The sequence below is a fragment of the Hyla sarda genome, chromosome 1 (genome assembly GCF_029499605.1).
Source record: "Hyla sarda isolate aHylSar1 chromosome 1, aHylSar1.hap1, whole genome shotgun sequence".
Classification (NCBI taxonomy): Eukaryota; Metazoa; Chordata; class Amphibia; order Anura; family Hylidae; genus Hyla; species Hyla sarda.
In genome coordinates this window covers 322,771,890-322,793,840 of record NC_079189.1, presented here as the reverse complement: position 1 = coordinate 322,793,840, position 21,951 = coordinate 322,771,890, and the positions used below count along the sequence as shown (strand labels likewise).

The following is a 21,951-nucleotide window of genomic DNA, read 5'->3' as shown; positions in this document are numbered from 1 at the left end:
CCAAAATGATGAGTTGCACTGACTGGTTTATGAACGTCTATTCATTTAGCGTTTTAATGACCATGTTTGCACACTGATTGGTGTAAAAAAATAAAATAAAACTAAATAATAATAATCTAGCACACCTGTGCAGGTTTGACATGACATGACAGGTAGCTGTCTTGTGGGTGGTGCTGAATCCTGTTAAATGACATGAGGGTCTCATGCCTATACACAAGGGTGTGTCATTGCTGTTGCTTGACCATGCATTGGTTTCTGTGGTCAGTGAATGATAAAAACAAAATTTACCATCCATTGATGGATGGGAAATCCGCCATGAGGCATTTGTTTTTAGAAACTGCTGCTCACAACCAATGTTGCAATGGAGTGTCTCCATCTGCTGGTGGTATTGGAAAGGCATTAGTGCTATGACAGGGTCTGAAGAAGAAGAAGAAGACGGAAAAAAAATATATATAAAAAGAAAAAGAGAGAGAGAGAGAGACTGACTTAGTGAGCGAGTGAGTGAGAGAGTGAGAGTGAGTGAGAGTGAATGAGTGAGTGAGTGATTGAGTGAGTGAGTGAGTGAGTGAGAACAAATGAGTTAAAGCAAGTGAGTGAGAGAGATCGAATGAATGAAAGTCTGAATGACAGAAAGAAAAAAGGATGAAGAAAGAAGCATGAAGAAAAAAAATGTATATGGAGTTGCTGACATGAGTGCAATCTACAAAGCCGTTGAGGCTGATCCTCATGGGAGGATTATTGCACCAGGACCCTTAGCACTTTTAAAATGCCATTCAATGCCACGGGCTAGATGTAAACTGCAGATGACCATGTTGTGGTAGTTACCATGGATACCCAAGTGATGTGTGAGCTAACACATAGGCCCAACAGATTCCAAGAAGGCCAGAATCACCAGCGGCACCACCATCGATTGTCAGGTCACCCGGATTCAGCAAATACCAGAGTCCAAAATGATGCAGGTTTATACTGTTAATTTTCAGTTTATCGTTACAGTTGGTGTTATTCCATGTCGGAAGGGACGCAGCTACAGCCAGTGGGGTAACTAGAGACAGGCAGGCAGCTATGTGCAACAAAGGTAGGCGTGTTGTTTTCATATGCAGATCTGAAATATTGTCTTATATGCAAGAGGAGGAGTGATGGGGGTTCAGGCAAAAGCCAGGCTATGGATTGCATTGCTAAATGCTCCATCAGAGTGCAATGGTCGCCTGTCCTTTTTTTAAGTGATGATGTGGGTTTAGCCTGTGCTGTATGTATGTATGGGTGGCTGACTGCCACCCACCCAGAAAGTGTATGGGAGGCTGGTTGGCTGCCAGCCTTCCTTCCATTCCTATGAGTAATGTGAGTGCTCATGAAGGGGACATGGTTGGGTCCACCCCTTTCCCGGTTATCCCCTCTAGGCCTTTTGGCTTAGATCAAGTGTAAAAAAAGAAAGGATCTTGCGACAGATCGCATCCTGAGGCACGTTTTTTTTTTTGTGTGTGAATACTTGCACTTGGGTGACTTGTGAGCACATACTGATACATACGTTCCCTATCTGGGGACCATAAATTAAATGGATTTTTGAGAAAGGGAGCTGATTTGGAAGCTTGCTTCTGTCGCCCTATGCATTGACCCGATGTGGCAGTATCTTCGGGTAGTGAACAGTGCACCACCCCATTCCAGTGTTAAACAAGAAAGATTCTCATTTAATCCTCCGTGGGTGAGAATTTGAGTTTGAGAATTGGAGACCAAAATGATGAGTTGCACTGACTGGTTTATGAACGTCTATTCATTTAGTGTTTTAATGACCATGTTTGCACACTGATTGGTGTAAAAAAATAAAATAAAACTAAATAATAATAATCTAGCACACCTGTGCAGGTTTGACATGACATGACAGGTAGCTGTCTTGTGGGTGGTGCTGAATCCTGTTAAATGACATGAGGGTCTCATGCCTATACACAAGGGTGTGTCATTGCTGTTGCTTGACCATGCATTGGTTTCTGTGGTCAGTGAATGATAAAAACAAAATTTACCATCCATTGATGGATGGGAAATCCGCCATGAGGCATTTGTTTTTAGAAACTGCTGCTCACAACCAATGTTGCAATGGAGTGTCTCCATCTGCTGGTGGTATTGGAAAGGCATTAGTGCTATGACAGGGTCTGAAGAAGAAGAAGAAGAAGAAGACGGAAAAAAATATATATAAAAAGAAAAAGAGAGAGAGAGAGACTGACTTAGTGAGCGAGTGAGTGAGAGAGTGAGAGTGAGTGAATGAGTGAGTGAGTGATTGAGTGAGTGAGAACAAATGAGTTAAAGCAAGTGAGTGAGAGAGATTGAATGAATGAAAGTCTGAATGACAGAAAGAAAAAAGGATGAAGAAAGAAGCATGAAGAAAAAAAAATGTATATGGAGTTGCTGACATGAGTGCAATCTACAAAGCCGTTGAGGCTGATCCTCATGGGAGGATTATTGCACCAGGACCCTTAGCACTTTTAAAATGCCATTCAATGCCACGGGCTAGATGTAAACTGCAGATGACCATGTTGTGGTAGTTACCATGGATACCCAAGTGATGTGTGAGCTAACACATAGGCCCAACAGATTCCAAGAAGGCCAGAATCACCAGCGGCACCACCATCGATTGTCAGGTCACCCGGATTCAGCAAATACCAGAGTCCAAAATGATGCAGGTTTATACTGTTAATTTTCAGTTTATCGTTACAGTTGGTGTTATTCCATGTCGGAAGGGACGCAGCTACAGCCAGTGGGGTAACTAGAGACAGGCAGGCAGCTATGTGCAACAAAGGTAGGCGTGTTGTTTTCATATGCAGATCTGAAATATTGTCTTATATGCAAGAGGAGGAGTGATGGGGGTTCAGGCAAAAGCCAGGCTATGGATTGCATTGCTAAATGCTCCATCAGAGTGCAATGGTCGCCTGTCCTTTTTTTTAAGTGATGATGTGGGTTTAGCCTGTGCTGTATGTATGTATGGGTGGCTGACTGCCACCCACCCAGAGAGTGTATGGGAGTCTGGTTGGCTGCCAGCCTTCCTTCCATTCCTATGAGTAATGTGAGTGCTCATGAAGGGGACATGGTTGGGTCCACCCCTTTCCCGGTTATCCCCTCTAGGCCTTTTGGCTTAGATCAAGTGTAAAAAAAGAAAGGATCTTGCGACAGATCGCATCCTGAGGCACGTTTTTTTTTTGTGTGAATACTTGCACTTGGGTGACTTGTGAGCACATACTGATACATACGTTCCCTATCTGGGGACCATAAATTAAATGGATTTTTGAGAAAGGGAGCTGATTTGGAAGCTTGCTTCTGTCGCCCTATGCATTGACCCGATGTGGCAGTATCTTCGGGTAGTGAACAGTGCACCACCCCATTCCAGTGTTAAACAAGAAAGATTCTCATTTAATCCTCCGTGGGTGAGAATTTGAGTTTGAGAATTGGAGACCAAAATGATGAGTTGCACTGACTGGTTTATGAACGTCTATTCATTTAGCGTTTTAATGACCATGTTTGCACACTGATTGGTGTAAAAAAATAAAATAAAACTAAATAATAATAATCTAGCACACCTGTGCAGGTTTGACATGACATGACAGGTAGCTGTCTTGTGGGTGGTGCTGAATCCTGTTAAATGACATGAGGGTCTCATGCCTATACACAAGGGTGTGTCATTGCTGTTGCTTGACCATGCATTGGTTTCTGTGGTCAGTGAATGATAAAAACAAAATTTACCATCCATTGATGGATGGGAAATCCGCCATGAGGCATTTGTTTTTAGAAACTGCTGCTCACAACCAATGTTGCAATGGAGTGTCTCCATCTGCTGGTAGTATTGGAAAGGCATTAGTGCTATGACAGGGTCTGAAGAAGAAGAAGACGGAAAAAAATATATATAAAAAGAAAAAGAGAGAGAGAGAGAGAGACTGACTTAGTGAGCGAGTGAGTGAGAGAGTGAGAGTGAGTGAGAGTGAATGAGTGAGTGAGTGATTGAGTGAGTGAGTGAGTGAGAACAAATGAGTTAAAGCAAGTGAGTGAGATCGAATGAATGAAAGTCTGAATGACAGAAAGAAAAAAGGATGAAGAAAGAAGCATGAAGAAAAAAAAATGTATATGGAGTTGCTGACATGAGTGCAATCTACAAAGCCGTTGAGGCTGATCCTCATGGGAGGATTATTGCACCAGGACCCTTAGCACTTTTAAAATGCCATTCAATGCCACGGGCTAGATGTAAACTGCAGATGACCATGTTGTGGTAGTTACCATGGATACCCAAGTGATGTGTGAGCTAACACATAGGCCCAACAGATTCCAAGAAGGCCAGAATCACCAGCGGCACCACCATCGATTGTCAGGTCACCCGGATTCAGCAAATACCAGAGTCCAAAATGATGCAGGTTTATACTGTTAATTTTCAGTTTATCGTTACAGTTGGTGTTATTCCATGTCGGAAGGGACGCAGCTACAGCCAGTGGGGTAACTAGAGACAGGCAGGCAGCTATGTGCAACAAAGGTAGGCGTGTTGTTTTCATATGCAGATCTGAAATATTGTCTTATATGCAAGAGGAGGAGTGATGGGGGTTCAGGCAAAAGCCAGGCTATGGATTGCATTGCTAAATGCTCCATCAGAGTGCAATGGTCGCCTGTCCTTTTTTTAAGTGATGATGTGGGTTTAGCCTGTGCTGTATGTATGTATGGGTGGCTGACTGCCACCCACCCAGAAAGTGTATGGGAGGCTGGTTGGCTGCCAGCCTTCCTTCCATTCCTATGAGTAATGTGAGTGCTCATGAAGGGGACATGGTTGGGTCCACCCCTTTCCCGGTTATCCCCTCTAGGCCTTTTGGCTTAGATCAAGTGTAAAAAAAGAAAGGATCTTGCGACAGATCGCATCCTGAGGCACGTTTTTTTTTTGTGTGAATACTTGCACTTGGGTGACTTGTGAGCACATACTGATACATACGTTCCCTATCTGGGGACCATAAATTAAATGGATTTTTGAGAAAGGGAGCTGATTTGGAAGCTTGCTTCTGTCGCCCTATGCATTGACCCGATGTGGCAGTATCTTCGGGTAGTGAACAGTGCACCACCCCATTCCAGTGTTAAACAAGAAAGATTCTCATTTAATCCTCCGTGGGTGAGAATTTGAGTTTGAGAATTGGAGACCAAAATGATGAGTTGCACTGACTGGTTTATGAACGTCTATTCATTTAGCGTTTTAATGACCATGTTTGCACACTGATTGGTGTAAAAAAATAAAATAAAACTAAATAATAATAATCTAGCACACCTGTGCAGGTTTGACATGACATGACAGGTAGCTGTCTTGTGGGTGGTGCTGAATCCTGTTAAATGACATGAGGGTCTCATGCCTATACACAAGGGTGTGTCATTGCTGTTGCTTGACCATGCATTGGTTTCTGTGGTCAGTGAATGATAAAAACAAAATTTACCATCCATTGATGGATGGGAAATCCGCCATGAGGCATTTGTTTTTAGAAACTGCTGCTCACAACCAATGTTACAATGGAGTGTCTCCATCTGCTGGTGGTATTGGAAAGGCATTAGTGCTATGACAGGGTCTGAAGAAGAAGAAGAAGACGGAAAAAAAATATATATAAAAAGAAAAAGAGAGAGAGAGAGAGAGACTGACTTAGTGAGCGAGTGAGTGAGAGAGTGAGAGTGAGTGAGTGAGTGAGTGAGTGAGAACAAATGAGTTAAAGCAAGTGAGTGAGAGAGATCGAATGAATGAAAGTCTGAATGACAGAAAGAAAAAAGGATGAAGAAAGAAGCATGAAGAAAAAAAAATGTATATGGAGTTGCTGACATGAGTGCAATCTACAAAGCCGTTGAGGCTGATCCTCATGGGAGGATTATTGCACCAGGACCCTTAGCACTTTTAAAATGCCATTCAATGCCACGGGCTAGATGTAAACTGCAGATGACCATGTTGTGGTAGTTACCATGGATACCCAAGTGATGTGTGAGCTAACACATAGGCCCAACAGATTCCAAGAAGGCCAGAATCACCAGCGGCACCACCATCGATTGTCAGGTCACCCGGATTCAGCAAATACCAGAGTCCAAAATGATGCAGGTTTATACTGTTAATTTTCAGTTTATCGTTACAGTTGGTGTTATTCCATGTCGGAAGGGACGCAGCTACAGCCAGTGGGGTAACTAGAGACAGGCAGGCAGCTATGTGCAACAAAGGTAGGCGTGTTGTTTTCATATGCAGATCTGAAATATTGTCTTATATGCAAGAGGAGGAGTGATGGGGGTTCAGGCAAAAGCCAGGCTATGGATTGCATTGCTAAATGCTCCATCAGAGTGCAATGGTCGCCTGTCCTTTTTTTAAGTGATGATGTGGGTTTAGCCTGTGCTGTATGTATGTATGGGTGGCTGACTGCCACCCACCCAGAAAGTGTATGGGAGGCTGGTTGGCTGCCAGCCTTCCTTCCATTCCTATGAGTAATGTGAGTGCTCATGAAGGGGACATGGTTGGGTCCACCCCTTTCCCGGTTATCCCCTCTAGGCCTTTTGGCTTAGATCAAGTGTAAAAAAAGAAAGGATCTTGCGACAGATCGCATCCTGAGGCACGTTTTTTTTTGTGTGAATACTTGCACTTGGGTGACTTGTGAGCACATACTGATACATACGTTCCCTATCTGGGGACCATAAATTAAATGGATTTTTGAGAAAGGGAGCTGATTTGGAAGCTTGCTTCTGTCGCCCTATGCATTGACCCGATGTGGCAGTATCTTCGGGTAGTGAACAGTGCACCACCCCATTCCAGTGTTAAACAAGAAAGATTCTCATTTAATCCTCCGTGGGTGAGAATTTGAGTTTGAGAATTGGAGACCAAAATGATGAGTTGCACTGACTGGTTTATGAACGTCTATTCATTTAGCGTTTTAATGACCATGTTTGCACACTGATTGGTGTAAAAAAATAAAATAAAACTAAATAATAATAATCTAGCACACCTGTGCAGGTTTGACATGACATGACAGGTAGCTGTCTTGTGGGTGGTGCTGAATCCTGTTAAATGACATGAGGGTCTCATGCCTATACACAAGGGTGTGTCATTGCTGTTGCTTGACCATGCATTGGTTTCTGTGGTCAGTGAATGATAAAAACAAAATTTACCATCCATTGATGGATGGGAAATCCGCCATGAGGCATTTGTTTTTAGAAACTGCTGCTCACAACCAATGTTGCAATGGAGTGTCTCCATCTGCTGGTGGTATTGGAAAGGCATTAGTGCTATGACAGGGTCTGAAGAAGAAGAAGAAGAAGAAGAAGACGGAAAAAAAATATATATAAAAAGAAAAAGAGAGAGAGAGAGAGAGACTGACTTAGTGAGCGAGTGAGTGAGAGAGTGAGAGTGAGTGAGTGAGTGAGTGAGAACAAATGAGTTAAAGCAAGTGAGTGAGAGAGATCGAATGAATGAAAGTCTGAATGACAGAAAGAAAAAAGGATGAAGAAAGAAGCATGAAGAAAAAAAAATGTATATGGAGTTGCTGACATGAGTGCAATCTACAAAGCCGTTGAGGCTGATCCTCATGGGAGGATTATTGCACCAGGACCCTTAGCACTTTTAAAATGCCATTCAATGCCACGGGCTAGATGTAAACTGCAGATGACCATGTTGTGGTAGTTACCATGGATACCCAAGTGATGTGTGAGCTAACACATAGGCCCAACAGATTCCAAGAAGGCCAGAATCACCAGCGGCACCACCATCGATTGTCAGGTCACCCGGATTCAGCAAATACCAGAGTCCAAAATGATGCAGGTTTATACTGTTAATTTTCAGTTTATCGTTACAGTTGGTGTTATTCCATGTCGGAAGGGACGCAGCTACAGCCAGTGGGGTAACTAGAGACAGGCAGGCAGCTATGTGCAACAAAGGTAGGCGTGTTGTTTTCATATGCAGATCTGAAATATTGTCTTATATGCAAGAGGAGGAGTGATGGGGGTTCAGGCAAAAGCCAGGCTATGGATTGCATTGCTAAATGCTCCATCAGAGTGCAATGGTCGCCTGTCCTTTTTTTAAGTGATGATGTGGGTTTAGCCTGTGCTGTATGTATGTATGGGTGGCTGACTGCCACCCACCCAGAAAGTGTATGGGAGGCTGGTTGGCTGCCAGCCTTCCTTCCATTCCTATGAGTAATGTGAGTGCTCATGAAGGGGACATGGTTGGGTCCACCCCTTTCCCGGTTATCCCCTCTAGGCCTTTTGGCTTAGATCAAGTGTAAAAAAAGAAAGGATCTTGCGACAGATCGCATCCTGAGGCACGTTTTTTTTTTGTGTGAATACTTGCACTTGGGTGACTTGTGAGCACATACTGATACATACGTTCCCTATCTGGGGACCATAAATTAAATGGATTTTTGAGAAAGGGAGCTGATTTGGAAGCTTGCTTCTGTCGCCCTATGCATTGACCCGATGTGGCAGTATCTTCGGGTAGTGAACAGTGCACCACCCCATTCCAGTGTTAAACAAGAAAGATTCTCATTTAATCCTCCGTGGGTGAGAATTTGAGTTTGAGAATTGGAGACCAAAATGATGAGTTGCACTGACTGGTTTATGAACGTCTATTCATTTAGCGTTTTAATGACCATGTTTGCACACTGATTGGTGTAAAAAAATAAAATAAAACTAAATAATAATAATCTAGCACACCTGTGCAGGTTTGACATGACATGACAGGTAGCTGTCTTGTGGGTGGTGCTGAATCCTGTTAAATGACATGAGGGTCTCATGCCTATACACAAGGGTGTGTCATTGCTGTTGCTTGACCATGCATTGGTTTCTGTGGTCAGTGAATGATAAAAACAAAATTTACCATCCATTGATGGATGGGAAATCCGCCATGAGGCATTTGTTTTTAGAAACTGCTGCTCACAACCAATGTTGCAATGGAGTGTCTCCATCTGCTGGTGGTATTGGAAAGGCATTAGTGCTATGACAGGGTCTGAAGAAGAAGAAGAAGACGGAAAAAAAATATATATAAAAAGAAAAAGAGAGAGAGAGAGAGACTGACTTAGTGAGCGAGTGAGTGAGAGAGTGAGAGTGAGTGAGAGTGAATGAGTGAGTGAGTGATTGAGTGAGTGAGTGAGTGAGTGAGTGAGTGAGAACAAATGAGTTAAAGCAAGTGAGTGAGAGAGATCGAATGAATGAAAGTCTGAATGACAGAAAGAAAAAAGGATGAAGAAAGAAGCATGAAGAAAAAAAATGTATATGGAGTTGCTGACATGAGTGCAATCTACAAAGCCGTTGAGGCTGATCCTCATGGGAGGATTATTGCACCAGGACCCTTAGCACTTTTAAAATGCCATTCAATGCCACGGGCTAGATGTAAACTGCAGATGACCATGTTGTGGTAGTTACCATGGATACCCAAGTGATGTGTGAGCTAACACATAGGCCCAACAGATTCCAAGAAGGCCAGAATCACCAGCGGCACCACCATCGATTGTCAGGTCACCCGGATTCAGCAAATACCAGAGTCCAAAATGATGCAGGTTTATACTGTTAATTTTCAGTTTATCGTTACAGTTGGTGTTATTCCATGTCGGAAGGGACGCAGCTACAGCCAGTGGGGTAACTAGAGACAGGCAGGCAGCTATGTGCAACAAAGGTAGGCGTGTTGTTTTCATATGCAGATCTGAAATATTGTCTTATATGCAAGAGGAGGAGTGATGGGGGTTCAGGCAAAAGCCAGGCTATGGATTGCATTGCTAAATGCTCCATCAGAGTGCAATGGTCGCCTGTCCTTTTTTTAAGTGATGATGTGGGTTTAGCCTGTGCTGTATGTATGTATGGGTGGCTGACTGCCACCCACCCAGAAAGTGTATGGGAGTCTGGTTGGCTGCCAGCCTTCCTTCCATTCCTATGAGTAATGTGAGTGCTCATGAAGGGGAAATGGTTGGGTCCACCCCTTTCCCGGTTATCCCCTCTAGGCCTTTTGGCTTAGATCAAGTGTAAAAAAAGAAAGGATCTTGCGACAGATCGCATCCTGAGGCACGTTTTTTTTTGTGTGAATACTTGCACTTGGGTGACTTGTGAGCACATACTGATACATACGTTCCCTATCTGGGGACCATAAATTAAATGGATTTTTGAGAAAGGGAGCTGATTTGGAAGCTTGCTTCTGTCGCCCTATGCATTGACCCGATGTGGCAGTATCTTCGGGTAGTGAACAGTGCACCACCCCATTCCAGTGTTAAACAAGAAAGATTCTCATTTAATCCTCCGTGGGTGAGAATTTGAGTTTGAGAATTGGAGACCAAAATGATGAGTTGCACTGACTGGTTTATGAACGTCTATTCATTTAGCGTTTTAATGACCATGTTTGCACACTGATTGGTGTAAAAAAGTAAAATAAAACTAAATAATAATAATCTAGCACACCTGTGCAGGTTTGACATGACATGACAGGTAGCTGTCTTGTGGGTGGTGCTGAATCCTGTTAAATGACATGAGGGTCTCATGCCTATACACAAGGGTGTGTCATTGCTGTTGCTTGACCATGCATTGGTTTCTGTGGTCAGTGAATGATAAAAACAAAATTTACCATCCATTGATGGATGGGAAATCCGCAATGAGGCATTTGATTTTAGAAACTGCTGCTCACAACCAATGTTGCAATGGAGTGTCTCCATCTGCTGGTGGTATTGGAAAGGCATTAGTGCTATGACAGGGTCTGAAGAAGAAGAAGAAGAAGAAGAAGACGGAAAAAAATATATATAAAAAGAAAAAGAGAGAGAGAGAGAGAGACTGACTTAGTGAGCGAGTGAGTGAGAGAGTGAGAGTGAGTGAGAGTGAATGAGTGAGTGAGTGATTGAGTGAGTGAGTGAGTGAGTGAGAACAAATGAGTTAAAGCAAGTGAGTGAGAGAGATCGAATGAATGAAAGTCTGAATGACAGAAAGAAAAAAGGATGAAGAAAGAAGCATGAAGAAAAAAAAATGTATATGGAGTTGCTGACATGAGTGCAATCTACAAAGCCGTTGAGGCTGATCCTCATGGGAGGATTATTGCACCAGGACCCTTAGCACTTTTAAAATGCCATTCAATGCCACGGGCTAGATGTAAACTGCAGATGACCATGTTGTGGTAGTTACCATGGATACCCAAGTGATGTGTGAGCTAACACATAGGCCCAACAGATTCCAAGAAGGCCAGAATCACCAGCGGCACCACCATCGATTGTCAGGTCACCCGGATTCAGCAAATACCAGAGTCCAAAATGATGCAGGTTTATACTGTTAATTTTCAGTTTATCGTTACAGTTGGTGTTATTCCATGTCGGAAGGGACGCAGCTACAGCCAGTGGGGTAACTAGAGACAGGCAGGCAGCTATGTGCAACAAAGGTAGGCGTGTTGTTTTCATATGCAGATCTGAAATATTGTCTTATATGCAAGAGGAGGAGTGATGGGGGTTCAGGCAAAAGCCAGGCTATGGATTGCATTGCTAAATGCTCCATCAGAGTGCAATGGTCGCCTGTCCTTTTTTTAAGTGATGATGTGGGTTTAGCCTGTGCTGTATGTATGTATGGGTGGCTGACTGCCACCCACCCAGAAAGTGTATGGGAGTCTGGTTGGCTGCCAGCCTTCCTTCCATTCCTATGAGTAATGTGAGTGCTCATGAAGGGGAAATGGTTGGGTCCACCCCTTTCCCGGTTATCCCCTCTAGGCCTTTTGGCTTAGATCAAGTGTAAAAAAAGAAAGGATCTTGCGACAGATCGCATCCTGAGGCACGTTTTTTTTTGTGTGAATACTTGCACTTGGGTGACTTGTGAGCACATACTGATACATACGTTCCCTATCTGGGGACCATAAATTAAATGGATTTTTGAGAAAGGGAGCTGATTTGGAAGCTTGCTTCTGTCGCCCTATGCATTGACCCGATGTGGCAGTATCTTCGGGTAGTGAACAGTGCACCACCCCATTCCAGTGTTAAACAAGAAAGATTCTCATTTAATCCTCCGTGGGTGAGAATTTGAGTTTGAGAATTGGAGACCAAAATGATGAGTTGCACTGACTGGTTTATGAACGTCTATTCATTTAGCGTTTTAATGACCATGTTTGCACACTGATTGGTGTAAAAAAATAAAATAAAACTAAATAATAATAATCTAGCACACCTGTGCAGGTTTGACATGACATGACAGGTAGCTGTCTTGTGGGTGGTGCTGAATCCTGTTAAATGACATGAGGGTCTCATGCCTATACACAAGGGTGTGTCATTGCTGTTGCTTGACCATGCATTGGTTTCTGTGGTCAGTGAATGATAAAAACAAAATTTACCATCCATTGATGGATGGGAAATCCGCCATGAGGCATTTGTTTTTAGAAACTGCTGCTCACAACCAATGTTGCAATGGAGTGTCTCCATCTGCTGGTGGTATTGGAAAGGCATTAGTGCTATGACAGGGTCTGAAGAAGAAGAAGAAGAAGACGGAAAAAAATATATATAAAAAGAAAAAGAGAGAGAGAGAGAGAGACTGACTTAGTGAGCGAGTGAGTGAGAGAGTGAGAGTGAGTGAGAGTGAATGAGTGAGTGAGTGATTGAGTGAGTGAGTGAGTGAGTGAGAACAAATGAGTTAAAGCAAGTGAGTGAGATCGAATGAATGAAAGTCTGAATGACAGAAAGAAAAAAGGATGAAGAAAGAAGCATGAAGAAAAAAAAATGTATATGGAGTTGCTGACATGAGTGCAATCTACAAAGCCGTTGAGGCTGATCCTCATGGAAGGATTATTGCACCAGGACCCTTAGCACTTTTAAAATGCCATTCAATGCCACGGGCTAGATGTAAACTGCAGATGACCATGTTGTGGTAGTTACCATGGATACCCAAGTGATGTGTGAGCTAACACATAGGCCCAACAGATTCCAAGAAGGCCAGAATCACCAGCGGCACCACCATCGATTGTCAGGTCACCCGGATTCAGCAAATACCAGAGTCCAAAATGATGCAGGTTTATACTGTTAATTTTCAGTTTATCGTTACAGTTGGTGTTATTCCATGTCGGAAGGGACGCAGCTACAGCCAGTGGGGTAACTAGAGACAGGCAGGCAGCTATGTGTAACAAAGGTAGGCGTGTTGTTTTCATATGCAGATCTGAAATATTTTCTTATATGCAAGAGGAGGAGTGATGGGGGTTCAGGCAAAAGCCAGGCTATGGATTGCATTGCTAAATGCTCCATCAGAGTGCAATGGTCGCCTGTCCTTTTTTTTAAGTGATGATGTGGGTTTAGCCTGTGCTGTATGTATGTATGGGTGGCTGACTGCCACCCACCCAGAAAGTGTATGGGAGGCTGGTTGGCTGCCAGCCTTCCTTCCATTCCTATGAGTAATGTGAGTGCTCATGAAGGGGACATGGTTGGGTCCACCCCTTTCCCGGTTATCCTCTCTAGGCCTTTTGGCTTAGATCAAGTGTAAAAAAAGAAAGGATCTTGCGACAGATCGCATCCTGAGGCACGTTTTTTTTTGTGTGAATACTTGCACTTGGGTGACTTGTGAGCACATACTGATACATACGTTCCCTATCTGGGGACCATAAATTAAATGGATTTTTGAGAAAGGGAGCTGATTTGGAAGCTTGCTTCTGTCGCCCTATGCATTGACCCGATGTGGCAGTATCTTCGGGTAGTGAACAGTGCACCACCCCATTCCAGTGTTAAACAAGAAAGATTCTCATTTAATCCTCCGTGGGTGAGAATTTGAGTTTGAGAATTGGAGACCAAAATGATGAGTTGCACTGACTGGTTTATGAACGTCTATTCATTTAGCGTTTTAATGACCATGTTTGCACACTGATTGGTGTAAAAAAATAAAATAAAACTAAATAATAATAATCTAGCACACCTGTGCAGGTTTGACATGACATGACAGGTAGCTGTCTTGTGGGTGGTGCTGAATCCTGTTAAATGACATGAGGGTCTCATGCCTATACACAAGGGTGTGTCATTGCTGTTGCTTGACCATGCATTGGTTTCTGTGGTCAGTGAATGATAAAAACAAAATTTACCATCCATTGATGGATGGGAAATCCGCCATGAGGCATTTGTTTTTAGAAACTGCTGCTCACAACCAATGTTGCAATGGAGTGTCTCCATCTGCTGGGGGTATTGGAAAGGCATTAGTGCTATGACAGGGTCTGAAGAAGAAGAAGAAGAAGACGGAAAAAAATATATATAAAAAGAAAAAGAGAGAGAGAGAGAGAGACTGACTTAGTGAGCGAGTGAGTGAGAGAGTGAGAGTGAGTGAGAGTGAATGAGTGAGTGAGTGATTGAGTGAGTGAGTGAGTGAGTGAGAACAAATGAGTTAAAGCAAGTGAGTGAGAGAGATCGAATGAATGAAAGTCTGAATGACAGAAAGAAAAAAGGATGAAGAAAGAAGCATGAAGAAAAAAAAATGTATATGGAGTTGCTGACATGAGTGCAATCTACAAAGCCGTTGAGGCTGATCCTCATGGGAGGATTATTGCACCAGGACCCTTAGCACTTTTAAAATGCCATTCAATGCCACGGGCTAGATGTAAACTGCAGATGACCATGTTGTGGTAGTTACCATGGATACCCAAGTGATGTGTGAGCTAACACATAGGCCCAACAGATTCCAAGAAGGCCAGAATCACCAGCGGCACCACCATCGATTGTCAGGTCACCCGGATTCAGCAAATACCAGAGTCCAAAATGATGCAGGTTTATACTGTTAATTTTCAGTTTATCGTTACAGTTGGTGTTATTCCATGTCGGAAGGGACGCAGCTACAGCCAGTGGGGTAACTAGAGACAGGCAGGCAGCTATGTGCAACAAAGGTAGGCATGTTGTTTTCATATGCAGATCTGAAATATTGTCTTATATGCAAGAGGAGGAGTGATGGGGGTTCAGGCAAAAGCCAGGCTATGGATTGCATTGCTAAATGCTCCATCAGAGTGCAATGGTCGCCTGTCCTTTTTTTAAGTGATGATGTGGGTTTAGCCTGTGCTGTATGTATGTATGGGTGGCTGACTGCCACCCACCCAGAAAGTGTATGGGAGGCTGGTTGGCTGCCAGCCTTCCTTCCATTCCTATGAGTAATGTGAGTGCTCATGAAGGGGACATGGTTGGGTCCACCCCTTTCCCGGTTATCCCCTCTAGGCCTTTTGGCTTAGATCAAGTGTAAAAAAAGAAAGGATCTTGCGACAGATCGCATCCTGAGGCACGTTTTTTTTTTGTGTGAATACTTGCACTTGGGTGACTTGTGAGCACATACTGATACATACGTTCCCTATCTGGGGACCATAAATTAAATGGATTTTTGAGAAAGGGAGCTGATTTGGAAGCTTGCTTCTGTCGCCCTATGCATTGACCCGATGTGGCAGTATCTTCGGGTAGTGAACAGTGCACCACCCCATTCCAGTGTTAAACAAGAAAGATTCTCATTTAATCCTCCGTGGGTGAGAATTTGAGTTTGAGAATTGGAGACCAAAATGATGAGTTGCACTGACTGGTTTATGAACGTCTATTCATTTAGCGTTTTAATGACCATGTTTGCACACTGATTGGTGTAAAAAAATAAAATAAAACTAAATAATAATAATCTAGCACACCTGTGCAGGTTTGACATGACATGACAGGTAGCTGTCTTGTGGGTGGTGCTGAATCCTGTTAAATGACATGAGGGTCTCATGCCTATACACAAGGGTGTGTCATTGCTGTTGCTTGACCATGCATTGGTTTCTGTGGTCAGTGAATGATAAAAACAAAATTTACCATCCATTGATGGATGGGAAATCCGCCATGAGGCATTTGTTTTTAGAAACTGCTGCTCACAACCAATGTTGCAATGGAGTGTCTCCATCTGCTGGTGGTATTGGAAAGGCATTAGTGCTATGACAGGGTCTGAAGAAGAAGAAGAAGAAGACGGAAAAAAATATATATAAAAAGAAAAAGAGAGAGAGAGAGAGAGACTGACTTAGTGAGCGAGTGAGTGAGAGAGTGAGAGTGAGTGAGAGTGAATGAGTGAGTGAGTGATTGAGTGAGTGAGTGAGTGAGTGAGAACAAATGAGTTAAAGCAAGTGAGTGAGAGAGATCGAATGAATGAAAGTCTGAATGACAGAAAGAAAAAAGGATGAAGAAAGAAGCATGAAGAAAAAAAAATGTATATGGAGTTGCTGACATGAGTGCAATCTACAAAGCCGTTGAGGCTGATCCTCATGGGAGGAATATTGCACCAGGACCCTTAGCACTTTTAAAATGCCATTCAATGCCACGGGCTAGATGTAAACTGCAGATGACCATGTTGTGGTAGTTACCATGGATACCCAAGTGATGTGTGAGCTAACACATAGGCCCAACAGATTCCAAGAAGGCCAGAATCACCAGCGGCACCACCATCGATTGTCAGGTCACCCGGATTCAGCAAATACCAGAGTCCAAAATGATGCAGGTTTATACTGTTAATTTTCAGTTTATCGTTACAGTTGGTGTTATTCCATGTCGGAAGGGACGCAGCTACAGCCAGTGGGGTAACTAGAGACAGGCAGGCAGCTATGTGCAACAAAGGTAGGCGTGTTGTTTTCATATGCAAGAGGAGGAGTGATGGGGGTTCAGGCAAAAGCCAGGCTATGGATTGCATTGCTAAATGCTCCATCAGAGTGCAATGGTCGCCTGTCCTTTTTTTAAGTGATGATGTGGGTTTAGCCTGTGCTGTATGTATGTATGGGTGGCTGACTGCCACCCACCCAGAAAGTGTATGGGAGGCTGGTTGGCTGCCAGCCTTCCTTCCATTCCTATGAGTAATGTGAGTGCTCATGAAGGGGACATGGTTGGGTCCACCCCTTTCCCGGTTATCCCCTCTAGGCCTTTTGGCTTAGATCAAGTGTAAAAAAAGAAAGGATCTTGCGACAGATCGCATCCTGAGGCACGTTTTTTTTTGTGTGAATACTTGCACTTGGGTGACTTGTGAGCACATACTGATACATACGTTCCCTATCTGGGGACCATAAATTAAATGGATTTTTGAGAAAGGGAGCTGATTTGGAAGCTTGCTTCTGTCGCCCTATGCATTGACCCGATGTGGCAGTATCTTCGGGTAGTGAACAGTGCACCACCCCATTCCAGTGTTAAACAAGAAAGATTCTCATTTAATCCTCCGTGGGTGAGAATTTGAGTTTGAGAATTGGAGACCAAAATGATGAGTTGCACTGACTGGTTTATGAACGTCTATTCATTTAGCGTTTTAATGACCATGTTTGCACACTGATTGGTGTAAAAAAATAAAATAAAACTAAATAATAATAATCTAGCACACCTGTGCAGGTTTGACATGACATGACAGGTAGCTGTCTTGTGGGTGGTGCTGAATCCTGTTAAATGACATGAGGGTCTCATGCCTATACACAAGGGTGTGTCATTGCTGTTGCTTGACCATGCATTGGTTTCTGTGGTCAGTGAATGATAAAAACAAAATTTACCATCCATTGATGGATGGGAAATCCGCCATGAGGCATTTGTTTTTAGAAACTGCTGCTCACAACCAATGTTGCAATGGAGTGTCTCCATCTGCTGGTGGTATTGGAAAGGCATTAGTGCTATGACAGGGTCTGAAGAAGAAGAAGAAGAAGACGGAAAAAAATATATATAAAAAGAAAAAGAGAGAGAGAGAGAGAGACTGACTTAGTGAGCGAGTGAGTGAGAGAGTGAGAGTGAGTGAGAGTGAATGAGTGAGTGAGTGATTGAGTGAGTGAGTGAGTGAGAACAAATGAGTTAAAGCAAGTGAGTGAGAGAGATCGAATTAATGAAAGTCTGAATGACAGAAAGAAAAAAGGATGAAGAAAGAAGCATGAAGAAAAAAAAATGTATATGGAGTTGCTGACATGAGTGCAATCTACAAAGCCGTTGAGGCTGATCCTCATGGGAGGATTATTGCATCAGGACCCTTAGCACTTTTAAAATGCCATTCAATGCCACGGGCTAGATGTAAACTGCAGATGACCATGTTGTGGTAGTTACCATGGATACCCAAGTGATGTGTGAGCTAACACATAGGCCCAACAGATTCCAAGAAGGCCAGAATCACCAGCGGCACCACCATCGATTGTCAGGTCACCCGGATTCAGCAAATACCAGAGTCCAAAATGATGCAGGTTTATACTGTTAATTTTCAGTTTATCGTTACAGTTGGTGTTATTCCATGTCGGAAGGGACGCAGCTACAGCCAGTGGGGTAACTAGAGACAGGCAGGCAGCTATGTGCAACAAAGGTAGGCGTGTTGTTTTCATATGCAAGAGGAGGAGTGATGGGGGTTCAGGCAAAAGCCAGGCTATGGATTGCATTGCTAAATGCTCCATCAGAGTGCAATGGTCGCCTGTCCTTTTTTTAAGTGATGATGTGGGTTTAGCCTGTGCTGTATGTATGTATGGGTGGCTGACTGCCACCCACCCAGAAAGTGTATGGGAGGCTGGTTGGCTGCCAGCCTTCCTTCCATTCCTATGAGTAATGTGAGTGCTCATGAAGGGGACATGGTTGGGTCCACCCCTTTCCCGGTTATCCCCTCTAGGCCTTTTGGCTTAGATCAAGTGTAAAAAAAGAAAGGATCTTGCGACAGATCGCATCCTGAGGCACGTTTTTTTTTGTGTGAATACTTGCACTTGGGTGACTTGTGAGCACATACTGATACATACGTTCCCTATCTGGGGACCATAAATTAAATGGATTTTTGAGAAAGGGAGCTGATTTGGAAGCTTGCTTCTGTCGCCCTATGCATTGACCCGATGTGGCAGTATCTTCGGGTAGTGAACAGTGCACCACCCCATTCCAGTGTTAAACAAGAAAGATTCTCATTTAATCCTCCGTGGGTGAGAATTTGAGTTTGAGAATTGGAGACCAAAATGATGAGTTGCACTGACTGGTTTATGAACGTCTATTCATTTAGCGTTTTAATGACCATGTTTGCACACTGATTGGTGTAAAAAAGTAAAATAAAACTAAATAATAATAATCTAGCACACCTGTGCAGGTTTGACATGACATGACAGGTAGCTGTCTTGTGGGTGGTGCTGAATCCTGTTAAATGACATGAGGGTCTCATGCCTATACACAAGGGTGTGTCATTGCTGTTGCTTGACCATGCATTGGTTTCTGTGGTCAGTGAATGATAAAAACAAAATTTACCATCCATTGATGGATGGGAAATCCGCAATGAGGCATTTGATTTTAGAAACTGCTGCTCACAACCAATGTTGCAATGGAGTGTCTCCATCTGCTGGTGGTATTGGAAAGGCATTAGTGCTATGACAGGGTCTGAAGAAGAAGAAGAAGAAGAAGAAGACGGAAAAAAATATATATAAAAAGAAAAAGAGAGAGAGAGAGAGAGACTGACTTAGTGAGCGAGTGAGTGAGAGAGTGAGAGTGAGTGAGAGTGAATGAGTGAGTGAGTGATTGAGTGAGTGAGTGAGTGAGTGAGAACAAATGAGTTAAAGCAAGTGAGTGAGAGAGATCGAATGAATGAAAGTCTGAATGACAGAAAGAAAAAAGGATGAAGAAAGAAGCATGAAGAAAAAAAAATGTATATGGAGTTGCTGACATGAGTGCAATCTACAAAGCCGTTGAGGCTGATCCTCATGGGAGGATTATTGCACCAGGACCCTTAGCACTTTTAAAATGCCATTCAATGCCACGGGCTAGATGTAAACTGCAGATGACCATGTTGTGGTAGTTACCATGGATACCCAAGTGATGTGTGAGCTAACACATAGGCCCAACAGATTCCAAGAAGGCCAGAATCACCAGCGGCACCACCATCGATTGTCAGGTCACCCGGATTCAGCAAATACCAGAGTCCAAAATGATGCAGGTTTATACTGTTAATTTTCAGTTTATCGTTACAGTTGGTGTTATTCCATGTCGGAAGGGACGCAGCTACAGCCAGTGGGGTAACTAGAGACAGGCAGGCAGCTATGTGCAACAAAGGTAGGCGTGTTGTTTTCATATGCAGATCTGAAATATTGTCTTATATGCAAGAGGAGGAGTGATGGGGGTTCAGGCAAAAGCCAGGCTATGGATTGCATTGCTAAATGCTCCATCAGAGTGCAATGGTCGCCTGTCCTTTTTTTAAGTGATGATGTGGGTTTAGCCTGTGCTGTATGTATGTATGGGTGGCTGACTGCCACCCACCCAGAAAGTGTATGGGAGTCTGGTTGGCTGCCAGCCTTCCTTCCATTCCTATGAGTAATGTGAGTGCTCATGAAGGGGAAATGGTTGGGTCCACCCCTTTCCCGGTTATCCCCTCTAGGCCTTTTGGCTTAGATCAAGTGTAAAAAAAGAAAGGATCTTGCGACAGATCGCATCCTGAGGCACGTTTTTTTTTGTGTGAATACTTGCACTTGGGTGACTTGTGAGCACATACTGATACATACGTTCCCTATCTGGGGACCATAAATTAAATGGATTTTTGAGAAAGGGAGCTGATTTGGAAGCTTGCTTCTGTCGCCCTATGCATTGACCCGATGTGGCAGTATCTTCGGGTAGTGAACAGTGCACCACCCCATTCCAGTGTTAAACAAGAAAGATTCTCATTTAATCCTCCGTGGGTGAGAATTTGAGTTTGAGAATTGGAGACCAAAATGATGAGTTGCACTGACTGGTTTATGAACGTCTATTCATTTAGCGTTTTAATGACCATGTTTGCACACTGATTGGTGTAAAAAAATAAAATAAAACTAAATAATAATAATCTAGCACACCTGTGCAGGTTTGACATGACATGACAGGTAGCTGTCTTGTGGGTGGTGCTGAATCCTGTTAAATGACATGAGGGTCTCATGCCTATACACAAGGGTGTGTCATTGCTGTTGCTTGACCATGCATTGGTTTCTGTGGTCAGTGAATGATAAAAACAAAATTTACCATCCATTGATGGATGGGAAATCCGCCATGAGGCATTTGTTTTTAGAAACTGCTGCTCACAACCAATGTTGCAATGGAGTGTCTCCATCTGCTGGTGGTATTGGAAAGGCATTAGTGCTATGACAGGGTCTGAAGAAGAAGAAGAAGAAGACGGAAAAAAATATATATAAAAAGAAAAAGAGAGAGAGAGAGAGAGACTGACTTAGTGAGCGAGTGAGTGAGAGAGTGAGAGTGAGTGAGAGTGAATGAGTGAGTGAGTGATTGAGTGAGTGAGTGAGTGAGTGAGAACAAATGAGTTAAAGCAAGTGAGTGAGATCGAATGAATGAAAGTCTGAATGACAGAAAGAAAAAAGGATGAAGAAAGAAGCATGAAGAAAAAAAAATGTATATGGAGTTGCTGACATGAGTGCAATCTACAAAGCCGTTGAGGCTGATCCTCATGGAAGGATTATTGCACCAGGACCCTTAGCACTTTTAAAATGCCATTCAATGCCACGGGCTAGATGTAAACTGCAGATGACCATGTTGTGGTAGTTACCATGGATACCCAAGTGATGTGTGAGCTAACACATAGGCCCAACAGATTCCAAGAAGGCCAGAATCACCAGCGGCACCACCATCGATTGTCAGGTCACCCGGATTCAGCAAATACCAGAGTCCAAAATGATGCAGGTTTATACTGTTAATTTTCAGTTTATCGTTACAGTTGGTGTTATTCCATGTCGGAAGGGACGCAGCTACAGCCAGTGGGGTAACTAGAGACAGGCAGGCAGCTATGTGTAACAAAGGTAGGCGTGTTGTTTTCATATGCAGATCTGAAATATTTTCTTATATGCAAGAGGAGGAGTGATGGGGGTTCAGGCAAAAGCCAGGCTATGGATTGCATTGCTAAATGCTCCATCAGAGTGCAATGGTCGCCTGTCCTTTTTTTTAAGTGATGATGTGGGTTTAGCCTGTGCTGTATGTATGTATGGGTGGCTGACTGCCACCCACCCAGAAAGTGTATGGGAGGCTGGTTGGCTGCCAGCCTTCCTTCCATTCCTATGAGTAATGTGAG

General features: G+C 43.3%; 12 pseudogenes; all 12 read left to right on the top strand.

Moving 5' to 3' along the window:
• Positions 1-1,386: 1,386 nt before the first annotated feature.
• On the top strand, positions 1,387-1,654 carry LOC130340913 (U2 spliceosomal RNA; annotated as a pseudogene).
• Positions 1,655-3,100: 1,446 nt separating this feature from the next.
• LOC130340498 (U2 spliceosomal RNA) lies at positions 3,101-3,365 on the top strand (annotated as a pseudogene).
• A 1,450-nt stretch (positions 3,366-4,815) lies between these two features.
• On the top strand, positions 4,816-5,080 carry LOC130340492 (U2 spliceosomal RNA; annotated as a pseudogene).
• Positions 5,081-6,512: 1,432 nt separating this feature from the next.
• Positions 6,513-6,776, top strand: LOC130339756 (U2 spliceosomal RNA; annotated as a pseudogene).
• Positions 6,777-8,213: 1,437 nt separating this feature from the next.
• LOC130340481 (U2 spliceosomal RNA) lies at positions 8,214-8,478 on the top strand (annotated as a pseudogene).
• Positions 8,479-9,945: 1,467 nt separating this feature from the next.
• Positions 9,946-10,209, top strand: LOC130339745 (U2 spliceosomal RNA; annotated as a pseudogene).
• Positions 10,210-11,679: 1,470 nt separating this feature from the next.
• On the top strand, positions 11,680-11,943 carry LOC130339734 (U2 spliceosomal RNA; annotated as a pseudogene).
• A 1,461-nt stretch (positions 11,944-13,404) lies between these two features.
• On the top strand, positions 13,405-13,668 carry LOC130341258 (U2 spliceosomal RNA; annotated as a pseudogene).
• Positions 13,669-15,132: 1,464 nt separating this feature from the next.
• Positions 15,133-15,397, top strand: LOC130340470 (U2 spliceosomal RNA; annotated as a pseudogene).
• Positions 15,398-16,836: 1,439 nt separating this feature from the next.
• LOC130339723 (U2 spliceosomal RNA) lies at positions 16,837-17,100 on the top strand (annotated as a pseudogene).
• Positions 17,101-18,535: 1,435 nt separating this feature from the next.
• On the top strand, positions 18,536-18,799 carry LOC130339712 (U2 spliceosomal RNA; annotated as a pseudogene).
• Positions 18,800-20,269: 1,470 nt separating this feature from the next.
• On the top strand, positions 20,270-20,533 carry LOC130339701 (U2 spliceosomal RNA; annotated as a pseudogene).
• The last annotated feature ends 1,418 nt before the right edge of the window (positions 20,534-21,951 follow it).